Genomic DNA, 15,493 nt, shown 5'->3' with positions numbered 1-15,493 from the left:
AAGCACGTGTTGTATATGCTATAAAACCATAGGTTATACTGGTCTGAGACATGTATGCAGCTACTGTGTTAAAGCACGTGTTGTATATGCTATAAAACCATAGGTCATACTGGTCTGAGACATGTATGCAGCTACTGTGTTAAAGCACGTATGGTAAATGCTCTAAAACCATAGGCCATACTGGTCTGAGACATGCATACAGCTACTGTGTTAAAGCACGTGTTGTATATGCTCTAAAACCAGAGGTCATAATAGTAGGAGAAAAGTATGCAGCTACTGTGTTAAAGCACATGTTGTATATGCTACAATACCAGAAGTCAACTTATCTGACATATGCATGCAGCTACTGTGTTAAAGACATGTTGGATATGTTATAAAACCATAGGTTATACTAATCTGAGAGATGTATGCAGCTACTGTGTTAAAGCACGTGTTGTATATGCTATAGAGCCATAGTTCATACTTTTCTGAGACATGTATGCAGCTGCTGTGTTAACACACGTGTTGTTTATGCTATAAAACTAGAGGCCATACCGGTCTGAGACATGTATGCAGCTTCTGTGTTAAAGCACGTTTTGCACATGCTATACAACCATAGGTCATAATAGTCTGAGACATGTATGAAGCTACTGTTTAAAGCAAGTGTTGTACATGCAATACAACCATAGGTCATACTGTTTTGAGACATGTATGCAGCTACTGTGTTAAACACATGTTGTATATGCTATAAAACCATATAATATACTAATCTGAGGCATGTATGCATCTACTGTGTTAAAACACATATTGTATATGCTATAAAACCATAGGTTATACTAATCTGAGACATGTGTGCAGCTACTGTGTTAGTAGTTGTGTCCCTTGTTAATGGCTGCACGTGAACATTGCGCCCCCGAAAACTTTCAAATATGGCTATTAACATTAAGCTTTACAGGATGCGAATTGGATTATTAGTGATGCCTATAAAGGCAAGAAGTAGAGTGTGCTGAGTGTGTGTGAATAAAAGGAGTATTAGTGTATTTTTGCGTCTAGCTATCTTCCTATCTACCGGTATGTTGAAGATACTGGGTGGGGATGTCGAGACGAACACCGGACCGCCACGTACACAAAAACAACGGACTTTATCGTTCGCTGAAACAGCGGCAATACCTTCGGAGACGACTGCAACGCCCGCGAGTGCACGGGACACTCAGAAAAACACAAGTCGATCTAATCAGGACAATGAGGTAATGTGTTTTCTCAGAGAAATGAAAGCCGAAGTGCGCGTTGATTTGTCAACGATAAACTCGAAATTTAATGAAATAAGTATTGCAGTAAATATGTTAAAAACAGAAAATGAATCTCTCAAACAGGAAAATCAAGTCTGAGACATGTATGTAGCTAACGATAATCCTGATTCTTACGCGTACTAAAACACGAACACAAACACGATCATAGACAAGCAGAAACTGACCAGGTACCTGTTCTGTTATCCAACATTTTGTTTACAGTTCTTGTCGCATCATTTTAATGTTAAAGTTTAATAAATTGAATAAGTTGAATAAATTTAAACACAACTGTAAAGCACTTGCTAATTCACGCTCTTGGTCTTAAAGAAAACAGACGTAAGAAACATGCCGGTACTTGATGGTTCTTGGAGTTCGCTCGTTTAGTCTACAAGAAAGCGGGGTGTTCACATAAGAAAATACTTGATGGTACTTGGTAGTCTACAAGAAAGCCGAGTGTTTACATAAGAAAATACTTGATGGTACTTGGTAGTTTACAAGAAAGCGGAGTGTTCACATAAGATACATACTTGATGGTACTTGGTAGTCTACAAGAAAGCCGAGTGTTTACATAAGAAAATACTTGATGGTACTTGGTAGTTTACAAGAAAGCGGAGTGTTCACATAAAGAAACATACTTGATGGTACTTGGTAAGTTGGTAGTCTACACAAAAGCCGAGTGTTTACATAACAAAATACTTGATGGTACTTGGTAGTCTACACAAAAGCCGAGTGTTTACATAAGAAACATACTTGATGGTACTTAGTAGTCTACAAGAAAGCCGAGTGTTCACATAAGATACATACTTGATGGTACTTGGTACTCAACAAGAAAGCCGAGTGTTTACATAATAAAATACTTGATGGTACTTGGTAGTTTACACGAAAGCGGAGAGTTCACATAAGAAACATACTTGATGGTACTTGGTAGTCTACAAGAAAGCCGAGTTTCTACATAGGACACATACTTGATGGAACTGGGACGTCGCTCTTTTAGTCTACAAGAAAACGGACTGTTTACATAAGAAACATCCATTATGGTACTTTGTAGGTCGCTTTCATAGTCTACAAAAAGCGGATTGTTCAGAGGAAATTATTCATATTTAAGAATGTCATTGCTTTGTAATTGTAACCGTGTTCTTGCAGATTCAAAAATTATTATTATTATGATAAGTAGCAGAAAGATATATCATACAGTTAAGGATAGTTTAACGATAGAAATAAGTCCAGTCTTGAAAGAAAATCATTGTTTTCTACATTTCGAATCGCTTCATCGAAACAACTCAGTCAGTATTGCATTTACTGTATATGCCGTTTACCAAATTCACGTTTCCAGAGTATGGATACTGCTCCGGTGTTATGGAAATTCTAAATTCCTATGAGTATTGTGCTTTGTTAGAATATCAGTGAAGTTTTTAAGTTTTCGTTCGAGTGCGATTTAATTCCTGTTGTTATTCTTATTTTAAGGAATTTACGACATCGAATTATTTTTTCTGTGCGTAAATTGCCAAAATATATATTAACAAACTGAAACACAAACTGCACTAGCAGGTGACAATACATAAATTCATTTGACTCATTTGTGTACAGAAGTAATAAACACCGGACAAACACACACACCAATCACTTAAGAATTGAATAGCATTTTTCTGCATTTCATCGGTGTATGAACTGTCGGGAAAATTACGCCTAATTTGCATAAACGCCGACGGCGTTTATGCATAAATTAGGTGTATTTTTCCCGACAGTTCATACACCGATGAAATGCAGAAAAATGTTATTCAATTCTTATAATTCCAACACAAAATGATCTTAAAGCTGAAATTCTATCGTGGTAAGGATCATAAAAGTCCTTTTTAATCTAGCGTATGAATCTCTTTTCAGTTTCGGTTTCATCTCCGTCAAACGGGTATATCGTTAAAATATAACGTCATTTTGACAACTTGTTTATGACCAGAAAGTAGCGCAATGAATATTCATGTTTAAATTTGCATACGAAGTGGGTTCATCGGAAAATGAAAAACCGGTCACGTGAACAAATTATCCAATCAGAATGCAGCATTCATATGAATGTGACAGAAGTTGTAATTATATATACATAAATTTACTTTGTCAACCGCCTTAGACGATCACGGCGTAACAATAAATACACATATTTCGCTGAGCTATCTTTTTTCCTAAAATGACCAAGAAGAACAAATAAATAACAGATATATCAACATTAATGTAAACATATTGAGACTGACAACTATTCGAGGCTCAATCAAATGATTTTATAACGCCGGAATTAAAGCTTAGAATAAACTTTCCCGCCATCACAATACTGGATCGAAGTATCTTGCAAACCGTAATTAATAATAATAATACTTGATTTCACGTTAAATACAAAGAATCAAACAAATGATTAACCTTTTCTTCAAATTTAAAACAACAACGGATGAATCGTCACTGAATCATACAAGCGGCGCATCTGAAGAGGAGACCATTAGCAACGTTCTGGGAAGAATGGGGTTAATGCCTGTACGCAATGTGTCGTCCGAGATAAGCCTGTGAAGTCCGCACAGTCTAATCTGGGACGACACTTTCCGTTGAAACTGGATTTTGTTTTAGATGAGATTTCCTTTATAGGAAAAAGTTCCATAGAAGAGGAAAGTGTCGCCCATGTTAAGCCTATTGGACTGCGCATGCTTACCGGTATATGGGGTGTACCTGACGCACAAGCATTAAGCCTATATTTTTCCAAAATGACGTTCATTTTGTAAAATATACGTGCACAATTTCCCATGCACCATCGCTTTTTGACTTATGAAGTTTTTCTGTTTCACTTTCTGTCAAATATAAAATATTCAAATTATCTTAACATTATGTAACTTTTCTGCGTGTCTTTCTCTTCTGAGCTTTCGCAATTTAATAGGATTAATCACGTAACGGGTTCGTCTTCCTGAAAATCTTTTAAAATGTAACTTTCTCATAATTTTCAAAGAAACTTTAATTAGTTTAGCTTGATTCAATCGACACAGGACCGCAACATTAGTTCACCACGTACTTTTTGTAGCGCAGCTGATAATTTTTCGGACGTTCCGAATTAAAACAGTTAAAATTATCGAGACATTTTTACTGTCATTTTGCATTCTTGAAACCGTGATATTACAGTTTCAAGTCACTATTATTTTCATGTAAGCATACAATAATAATGTTTAAGTCATTCGCCGCATCATAAACAGGTCACTATGCATTCCATAATGGAAATCAGGAGCGCAATGTTCAAAACTACCTAGTTGGAACAACTGACCAATGAAAAATGACGGTCAACGTCCGACATCCAGCAAAACTGATAACAGGAGTGATATGACGTACGAATAACTCGCGTTCCGATGTTGGCATGTTTTTAATATACAATATGTTTAAACCTTCAGTGTCGTTTAGACCGAAACTTAAATGAGTCTGTGTACTTATAGGATCGTAAACAATTTTGCCATCCGAGTTACCTCACGTGTACCTTGTCGTTTTTCTATTTTATCTAAGTTAACCTTAACCTTAACAATATAGCATTGATTTTGTTATCTGAATATTCATGCGATTGATTAAACTCTAACGTATGCAATCATTGCATTGCATGTTTATGTTTTCATATCAGTGTGCTAAAATCTTTCGAGAGATAAAAAATCTGGGTAAAGATTTAAGTATTTGTATATATCTAAATGAATATGTGTTTGCGATCATACAGAGCCTTAAATTTTACCAGCACAGTCATATCGTAAATAACAGTTATTTTTCATTTCTTTTAAATTTATTTATTTGAAGTATCAGCCTCAACGCGCAATTAATGCACGTCCCCCGTGAACAGGGAAACAACTGGTTTAGTTGATCATAACAATAAATGAACTACCCTCGCTGCACGCTTGAAACTCGATCTAGAAGAATGATAAGGAGAGACATGAGCCTCGTTCTGGAAAAAATGGGGTTTAATGCATTTGCGTAAATTTGTGTCCCAATTTAGCCTGCGCATCCCAGTTTTCCCGAGCGAGGCTCAAATGTTTTCATTGTTATCCGCTGGTCTTCAGAAAAGAGTTCACTTACCTAAAATGACAACACAAAAACAATCCACAAGACGGACTGAAACGTCATTCTGGTGTCATCGTCTTGGAATGACCGAAGAATTTAAATATTTGGGGGTTTCAAACCGATTTAGGTAAGCTCATTCGGTAGGGCGTTGGGCTACAAATCCAAGGATCGCGATTTCGATAGCCGGCTCGGCCACATGACATGTGTAGAAATTGGTCAAATCCGTTCTATGGCCTTTCTCCCGCTAACGAATCAAGTAGGGCAGTGGTCAGTTACTGTCATAAGAGTCGCGTTCTGAGAAAATTGGGCATAATGCATGTGCGTAAAGTGTCGTCCCAGATTAGCCTGTGCAGTCAGCATAGGCTAATCAGGGACGACACTTTCGGCCTAAATTGGATTTTTGCTTAGAAGAGATTCTATTTAAACGAAAAATGTCATAAAAGCGGAAAGTGTCGTTCCTGATTAGTCTGTGCGGACTGCACAGGCTAATCTGGCACGACACTTTACGCACATGCATTATGCCCAGTTTTCTCAAAACACGACTCATAAGTATACACTGGTAAGTCAGCTTACGCGGGAGAGTGTGTGTCCGTTAACCGACATGACTGAATAACAATTGAAAACGGTGAAAAACCCTAAGTAAAAAAACAAACAAACAAAACGAAGCGAACCGACAACCTTCAGTAAGACACGAATCATGTACAATGTATTTCTAAAAGTAAACACGGTTGTCTCTCATAATTATTCATGCTGAATTGTTAACTATATCGTTCCACCCCTTTTTGCCACCGAGATTTTACTTAATATATTCAATGATGAAATAATAACCTTAATTCAGTCAAAGTACAATTATTTAATCAATCAATGTTCTTATATTCACGACACATTTACATTTTGCCGGCAATGAACGATAAAAGGAAGAAAAAGCACGCATCGTCTGTCTCTCTGCCATTTCAAAACTACATCGGTGTCCTGTACCGTATATATCATAAATCGATCTCAAGTAACTGTTTACCAAAGTTAGCGTGAACGCTATTAATGCTCCTTTTTTCTTAAATGAGCGATGTTTACTTGTGTAAGACGTAGTTTTCGCTGCGATCATCTTTCTATGAATTCGGGATTATTATCGCACGTAGGCTACTGTTCTTAGTTTATTTTTGCACTATTCAAATCAATCTCCACGAGTTGTCGTTCCTTGCTCTCACATACAATCCCTGCCATCACAAGAAAATCCTACCAGATTTGGTAGGATTTAATTTTTTGGTTGAAGTGTTATTTTATGAATAGTAGTATCATTTTCTTTTACATTTTGAAAAAATTTGTATGAGTTTATGTTCATAACAAAAAATAATTACCTAAATTTAAAAAAGTAACAATAACATCGGTAAAATTATTTTACCACGTCTAGGCTATCATAACGAGGTTGGTTATGAATGCAGGGATTTGATCCCGTTAAATCTCTCCGCGGAGGTTGTATTCAAATATGTACTATTGTACGGTGGATATTATATATATTTGGTATCAGTTCTACCCACTAAGTTATCTATCCGTTCTACCCACTAAGCTCTCTATCCGTTTTACCCACTACGCTCTCTATCCTACTACCCACTAAGCTCTCTCTCCTTCTACCCATTAAGATCCCTGTCCCTTCTACCCACTAAGCTCTTTATCCGTTCTACCCACTAAGCTCTCTATCCTTCTACCCACTAAGATCCCTGTCCCTTCTACCCACTAAGCCCCTTGCCCCTTCTACCCACTAAGTTATCTATCCGTTCTACCCACTAAGCTCTCTATTCCATCTACTCAATTAGCCCCATATCCCTTCTACCCACTAAGCCCTCTATCCCTGCTACCCACAAAGCCCCATATACCTTCTACCCACGAAACCGAATTAATGTATCTGTATTGTCGAACAGCAGCTTACGTGGTCTTAAAGCGTTCCGATGTTGACAATTTTTTGTATATACAACTAGTCCAAATGTTCAATATTGTTAGACCGAAAAGCAAGAATGTCTGTGTGTACATCTAGGATCGTCGTCTGATAAAAGATTTTCCGTGCGAGTTACCTCACGTGTACTTAAAGTTTGCTGGTTTTCGCTTTTATCTATGTTCACCCAAGCCTTTACATTATGGGGTTGATTTTGTTATCTAAATCTTCACGCGAATGATTAAAAGTGAACATATACAATCATTGAACTTCATGTTCATGTTATCATAACAGCGCGGTTAAATCTTTTAAGAGATTATAAATCTTGGTTAAGTATTTACATGTCTTACTCAATATTTGTTGCAGATCATACAGACTACATCGTTTACCCGCAATAACCCGCAATAACAACAATTTATCATAATAATACTTTATTTAACCAGATATGAAACTTTGATTGTTATGTTTTATTATTGAATTTCTTGTAATAGTCTTTATCTGGCTTATCAGCTTAAATGTACAATTAATGTACGCTGCCAGTGAACAACATTGGTTACTTTGTATAATCAAATTCCTGACGTACTCTCGTTTCCCGATTGAAACTTATCTGAAACCAGGTCTTGAAGAATGATAGTTGTACTGTTAAGTTGTTAACCGAAGGTCCTTTATTTTTTAAAAAGCTATTTACATATACTAATAACAGAATACTCATACTTATGACATTGTCTGGCATAAGACCCATTTTCGCCTGACGCGGATTACGTTCAAGTACGCATAATCATAAAAAAAAGATTAAAGTGGGAATATTAATCAAACCGAATGATCACCAAAATTAGAAATGTAACAGGGTTAAACTTAAGGGTGGTAATGTTGCAATCCATGACCAAATGCTATGTATATATACTAATGTTAGAAAAGTATGTGTAAACATAGTGCGTCCCGATCCCTTCTACCCACTGAACTCCCTATCCCTTCTACCCACTGAACTCCATATCCCTTCTACCCACTGAACTCCCTATCCAATTTTCCCACTTAACTCCCTATCCCTTCTACCCACTGAACACCCTATCCTTCTACCCACTAAACTCCCATCTCTTCGACCAACTGAACTCCCTATCATTTCTGCTCACTGAACTCCATATACCTTCTACCCACCGAATTCCCATCCATTCTACCCACTGAACTCCCTATCCCTTCCACCCACTAAGTCCACTATCTTTTCTATCCACGAAGCCCATATCAGTTCTACCCACTAAGCTATCTATCCATTCTAACCACTACACTCTCTCTCCGTTCTACCCACTAAGCTCTCTATCCGTTCTACCCACTTAGCTCTCTATCCGTTCTACCCACTAAGCTCTCTATCCCTTCTACCCACTAAGATCCCCATACCTTCTACCCACGAAACCGAATAAATGTATCTGTATTGTCAAACAGCAGCTAACGTGGTCTAAAAGCGTTCCGATGTTGACAAGTTTTTTGTATATACAACGAGTCCAAATGTTCAGCATTGTTTTGACCGAAACGCAAGAATGTGTTTGTGAACATCTAGGATCTTCGTCAGATAAAAGATTTTCCGTGCGAGTTACCTTATGTGTACTTTGCTGGCTTGTGCTTTTATCTACATTTACCTTAGCCTTAACATTATGGTATAGATTTTTTTTTATGTAAATCTATATGCGAATGATCAAAAGCGAACGTATGCAATCATTGAACTTAATGTTAATGTTATCATAACAGTGTGGTAAAATCTTTAAAGAGATTATAAATCTTGGTTTAGTATTTACATGTCCAACTCAATATCTGTTGCAGATCATACAGACAACTTCGTTTACCCGCAATAACCCGCAATAACAACAATTTATCATAATAATACTTTATTTAACCAGATGTGAAACATTGATTGTTTATGTTTTATTATTGAATTTCTTTTAATTGCTTTTATTTGGCTTATCAGCTTAAATGTACACATAATGTACGCTGCCAGTGAACACAATTGGTTAATTTGTATAATTATTCAAATTCCTGACGAACTCTCGTAGCATGATTGAAACTCATCTGAAACCAGGTCTTGGAGAATGCTAGTTGTACTGTTAACCGAAGGTCCTTTATTTTGAAAAACAAAGTTATTTACATATACTAATAACATAATACTCACACGTATGACATGGTCTGGCATAAGACCCATTTTCGCCTGACAAGTACGCATAATCATAAAAAGAGATTAAAGTGGGAATATTAATCAAACCGAATGATCACCATAATAAGGAATGTATCATGGTTAAATTTAAGGGTGGTAATGTTGTATTCCATGACCGAATGTAATGTATTTATACCAATTTTAGAAAAGTATGTGTTAGCGTAGTGCACCCTCATCCCTTCTTCCCACTGAATTCCCTATCCCTTCTACCCACTGAACTCTATATCCCTTTTAGCCAATGAACTCCCTATCCCTTCTACCCACTTAACTCCCTATCCCTTCTACCCACTGAACACCTTATACCCTCTACCCATTCAACTCCCTATCATTTCTACCCACTGAACTCCCTATCCCTTCTACCCACTGGAAACCCTATCCATTCTACCCACTGAACTCCCCATCTCTTCTACCCACTTAACTCCCTATCCTTTCTATACACTGAACTCTACATCCCTTGTACCCACTGAACTCCCCACCCCTTCTACCCACTGAACTCTCCATCTCTTCTACCCACTGAACTCCCTATCATTTCAACGCAGTGAACTCCATATCCCTTCTACCCACTGAACTCCCCATCCCTTCTACCCACTGAATTCCCTATCCTTTTTACCCACTAAACCCACTATCCCTTATACCCACGAAGCCCCTATCAGTTCTACCCACTAAGATATCTATCCTTTCTACCCACTAAGCTCTTTTTCCGTTCTACCCACTAAGCCCTCTATATGTTCTACCCACTTAGCTCTCTATCCTTCTACCCACTAAGCTGTCTATCCGTCCTACCCACTAAGCTCTCTATCCGTTCAACCCATTAAGCTCCGTATCCCTTCTACCCACTAAGCTCCTTATTCCTTCTACCCACTGAGCCCCCTATTCTTTCTACCCACTAAGCCCCCTATCCCTTCTACCCACTAACCGCTCTACCCACTAAGCTCTCTATCCGTTCTACCCACTAAGCTCTCTATCCGTACCACCCATTAAACCCCCTATCCCTTCTACCCACTAAGCCCCTTATCCATTCTACCTATTAAGCACTCTATCCTTTCTATCCACTAAGCCCCCTATCCGTTCTACTCACTAAGCCCCCTATCCGTTTTACCCACTAATCCCCCTATCCGTTCTACCCACTAAGCCCCCTATCCGCTCTACCCACTAACCGCTCTACCCCGTAAGCTCTCTATCCGTTCTACCCACTAAGCTCCCTTTCCCTTCTATCCACTAAGCCCCCTATCCTTTCTATCTACTAAGCCCCTATCCCTTCTACCCACTAAGCCCTCCATCCTTTCTATCCATTAAGTCCCCTATCTGTTATACCCACTAAGCCACCTATCCGTTCAACCCACAAACCGCTCTACCCACTAAGCTCTCTATCCGCTCTACCCACTAAGCCCCCAATCACTTCTACCCGCTAAGCCCCCCTTTCCGTTTTACCCACTAAGCTTTCTATCCCTTCTACCCTCTAAGATCCCTATCCTTCTACCCACTAAGACACATATCCTTCTACCCACGAATCCGAATTTATTTATCTATATTGCTAAACAGCAGTTAACGTAGTCTAAGAGCGTTTCGATGTTGACAAGTTTTTTGTATATACAACGAGTCCAAATGTTTAGCATTGTTTTGACCAAAACGCAAGAATGTGTTTGTGTACATCAAGGATCGTCTTAAGATTAAAGATTTGCCGTGCGAGTTACCTCATGTGTACTTTGCTTGTTTGCGCCTTTATCTACGTTCACCTTAGCCTTAGCATTATGGTGTAGATTTTTTTATGTAAATCCATATGCGAATGATTAAAAGTGAACGTATGCAATCATTGAAATTCATTTTAATGTTATGATAACAGCGTGGTAAAATCTTAAAAGAGATTATAAATCTTGGTTAAGTATGCACATGTCCAACTCAATATGTGTTGCAGATCATAAAGAGAACTTTCTTATCCCACCAAGACACTTGTCGAAATTACAATAATTTACATACTAGTATGCTGACAATATAATACTCATACTTATGACATGGTTTGGCATAAGACCTATTTCCGTCTGACGCGGGTTACGTACAAGTACGCATAATTATAATGCGGCGTCTCATCTAGGTCTACGCTGTTTGCCAAAGCCTATTTTTAGACGCTATGCATAAATGGGTTAAAGTGGGAATAGAAATCAATCCGAATGTTCACCAAAATAAGGAATGTAACATGGTTAAACGGAAGGGCGGTTATTTTGTATTCCATGACTGTATGTTATGTATTTATACCAATTTTAGAAAAGTATGAGTAAGCGTAATGCACCCCATCCCTTCTACCCACTAAACTCCCTATCCCTTCTACGGACGAAACCCATATTTCTTATCTATACTGTCAACAGGCAGCTAGCGCCGACACCCAAATTGCGGGCGCTTATCTCGAACGTGTATTTATATAGCATACAAGACCCATACCTGGTTAGAACGTTATTAAGTGCTCAAGTGATATATAGATCATAAAAGGTGCAAGCGTTTTGCAAGGCGGATACTTTGCTTAATTTGTGACATAAAAGGTAAAATTGCATCTTATAAACTACAAAATAAGGTATTGCGAACTGCAGACGAAATGTATGTTCAGAACATATTTTAATATTCGATTTTGTTTAATCATATGTTTTTGAACATGTTAAATTAAAATAATACGGAGTGTGTTCTTTCATTATGTACCGATATTTTAGTTGATATCAATAAAATCATGTAATAATTGAAAAATCATGTCTTTATATAAATGTAAACAATAAATAACCTAGTAGCTACAAGTCATAAAATGTAAATATCTATTATAGCATACAGAAAATAACAGCATAATCTTGATATTGATATCAAATGTGTACACACGAACGTTTGCAGATAACGACTGGTAAAAATCAGCCTACGCTCGCAGTGTGAATATTTTTGAAAGGAAACGTTAAACAAGTGTCAACGACAAGCAAACAAAGGCGACTTTCAAAAGGTAAAGGTAGTTTCATCTGAACCAACGTCTCTATATATCATACGTGACAATGTGTCGGATATCGTTGACGTTATTCAGCTTGACAGACTTCAAATATCATAATGTAACAATCACACACGACAACGTGCTCATGGCAAGAAAGATATAGCTTGAATCTCCACAAACAAGTTGGCTTCTTTAGTTGTATTGTTAAAAATAAAATATTATTGCGTAAACTTTTTCGTATTTATCCGTACATGGGCGTTTTTGGTGTAATGTTGGTGTTGTGAAAAGTATCATAACTACAGTTTGTTAAGAATTATCTTGTTTTTTATACCCAACATAGCAAGGAGTAATTAATTGGCATTCTATTTTCAACAGTGTGAGTTACTATTTATAGTATTGAGTATATCATATTAAAGAAATAAGCACGTCAGTATACTAACATTTTTATGGATAACAAAGTATAACACTTTTTCTTGTCTAAAGCATTACACTTTTTCTTCTTTAAAATATATACACATTTAAAATGTTCAATTTATTTGGTCTGGAAACGCACACAACGTAATTTTTCAACAATATAAGGGACTTTCGTTCTTCTTTAGTGAATGCCGTCATTTATGTAACATCTTTGCACAGTGGCTAATTGATCATTAAGAACAACGCATACATTTTCTTCCCAGGATACCCACCATTGACTGGAAAAATGGTATCCCGACAAAAAACCGACGAATAGTTTACATGCACTAGGTCGCTAAATCATGTTTGTCAGAAAGAGGCGATTAGAAAGACCCGACCATTCAATGAAAATAGCGCTCTCTGCGTGTATTTAAAAACCGGACCACATCCCTAAAAAACCTTGCCCCGAACCTGGGTCATCCCGACGAGCAGCCGATGGTTGGTTGGCGTGGAATAGGTCGTTACCGGGGCTTCATATTTATCAGGAAGGGGTCATTAAATGTGTCCATCCTTCCAATGGAAATAACGCCCTCGGCACACATGTATACCCAACAACCAGACCTCTCAACCTAATTAAAACTTGATGATATTCAATATGCCCTTGTTTGTTATTTTAACAATAGTCACATTGTAATAAAGCACATGAACAAAATATTAAATATTTTAGATTTTATGCCATGTATTTATGCTAAATTCGGTGTATACGATTTTTGTATCATGATTATGATTGAGTGTGACCTCACTCGCGTCAGCCGACGCTCCCTTTGCTTTACACAGTCATTTCCGGGAAAACAGTTACATATCCTTTTCTGACACGTTTATAAGCGAGGGTAATACAAACAATTGTCCAAACATTTTAAAATACGTGAAAGTTCGAAGTAAGTAGCAAGTTTTCTTGTCGTCTAGTTTATTGTATTATTGAATTACGCTGCGTTTATTTATCATAATTATACACAGTTTTGGTAGCCGTTGTTTACTTAAAGTTTATTGTGTTCGTGATTGCCAACTCGCATTTAAACGATTCAAGTTACTCATAAATGTCTTACCATGAAATAACTAATTCAATGTTTATACTATGCATAAAAAGTTAAAAACATATATACGGACCAACATACCTCCATATGTTTGTGTAAATAATAAGCTACGATTGAAATGTTCAGTCAAGATTGACATCCAACTGCGAATGTCATTTTATCGTTCTACCTGGGCTAAATGTATATTTTACCTGGGCTAAATGTCTATCGTTGCCTGTGCTAAATGCCTATCGTTACCTCGGCTAAATGTCTATCGTTACCTGTGCAAAAGGCATATCGTTACCTCGGCTAAATGTCTATGTTACCTGTGCTAAATGTCTATCGTTACCTCGGCTAAATGTCTATCGTTACCTCGGCTAAATGTCTATCGTTACCTCGGCTAAATGTCTATGTTACCTGGGCTAAATGTTTATCGTTACCAAGGCTAAATGTCTATTTTACCTGCGCTAAATGTACGTGGGCTAAATGTCTATCGTTACCTGGGCTAAATGTCTATTTTACCTGGGCTAAATGTACGTGGGCTAAATGTCTATCGGTGCCTGGGCTAAATGTCTATCGTTACCTGGGCTAAATGTTTAGAAAGGGGGTATGAGAAGGGAAGAGTGTAGGGTGCAATACAATCAACTGCATTTATGGATATAGGCAAATCATCGTTTCTATATTATACAAACTTCTTTAAGACATAGTTGTGTTTCCGATTCATGGGATATAATACGTTTTGTCGTATATGTACATATACCCGAACCCAACCCTGATTAAAACCTTGGTCTGAAACTAGGTCATCCCAACGGGAAGCCTAAGGTTGATATACGCTAGGTGGATAAAGAGGGATAATTCGTGTCAGTTAAAAAGGGCCATAAAACGTGCCAAAATCATGATTTTGAAATCGGCATGCTTGTACACCTTATGACCTTTGCCCTTATTAACAACCTATGACCTTTGCCCTTATTAAATCCTTGCCTCGAAACTACGTCATCCCGATAAGAAGCGTGCTAAGTTGCGACCTGGGATACCTCTTGCTATGCCAATAAATGTGCCCACCCATTTACTGGAATTAACGCCATCGGCATGTATGTACATGTACACCTAACTAACCCCACCATAATAAATACCTTCGCCAAAAAGTAGGTCATCCTTGCGGGTAGCCGACGAGTTGTTGGCGTGCACTAGGTTTCTCGTGTTTGTCACAATTAAGACAATTAAAGGGACCTTTTCACATATTTCTCAGATATTGAAGTTTGTCATTAAACGCTTTATATTGATAAATGTAGACTTAAGATCTAATAAGCTCCAGTAAAAAAACAAGAATAAAATTAAAGAAAGAAAAAAGAAACCCTCAACTGGGCTCGAACCACTGACCCCTGGAGTAAAAGTCTAACGCTTAGACCACTCGGCCATTTGTGCTCATACAATAATTGATGTATTGTATACCTTATATAAGCAATCCTCGTTTCACAAAATATAACGAAAACAACAGCAATCTCCAAATTGTTCAACCGTTTCGCGTTGCAACGCTTTATAATTTTCAGGTTTTTAAATCGTCAAAAGATGCATATAATGGATATTTTAGAGCATGGTAAATGTTCAGTA

The 15,493-nt window shown here is 37.5% G+C and overlaps 2 protein-coding genes across 4 annotated transcripts in view; one reads left to right on the top strand and one right to left on the bottom strand.

The window, feature by feature from the left end:
• Positions 1-15,493, bottom strand: part of LOC127856221 (heat shock 70 kDa protein 12A-like) — a 138,404-nt gene that overhangs the window by 12,119 nt on the left and 110,792 nt on the right. The window lies entirely within an intron of this gene.
• Positions 11,833-15,493, top strand: part of LOC127856223 (protein unc-93 homolog A-like) — a 48,953-nt gene continuing 45,292 nt past the window's right edge. For 2 of the 3 annotated variants that reach the window (XM_052392305.1, XM_052392303.1), the window contains exons 1-2: positions 11,833-11,991; positions 12,329-12,431. The gene's annotated coding sequence lies outside the window, so the exon portion shown is untranslated. The remainder of the gene's footprint in view (positions 11,992-12,328; positions 12,432-15,493) is intronic. The other variant, XM_052392304.1, reaches the window with a different exon arrangement.

Source organism: Dreissena polymorpha, chromosome 13 (assembly GCF_020536995.1).
Source record: "Dreissena polymorpha isolate Duluth1 chromosome 13, UMN_Dpol_1.0, whole genome shotgun sequence".
NCBI classification, from domain to species: Eukaryota; Metazoa; Mollusca; class Bivalvia; order Myida; family Dreissenidae; genus Dreissena; species Dreissena polymorpha.
Note: the sequence above shows the minus strand (reverse complement) of the source record. Positions and strands in the feature narration are given on the sequence as shown.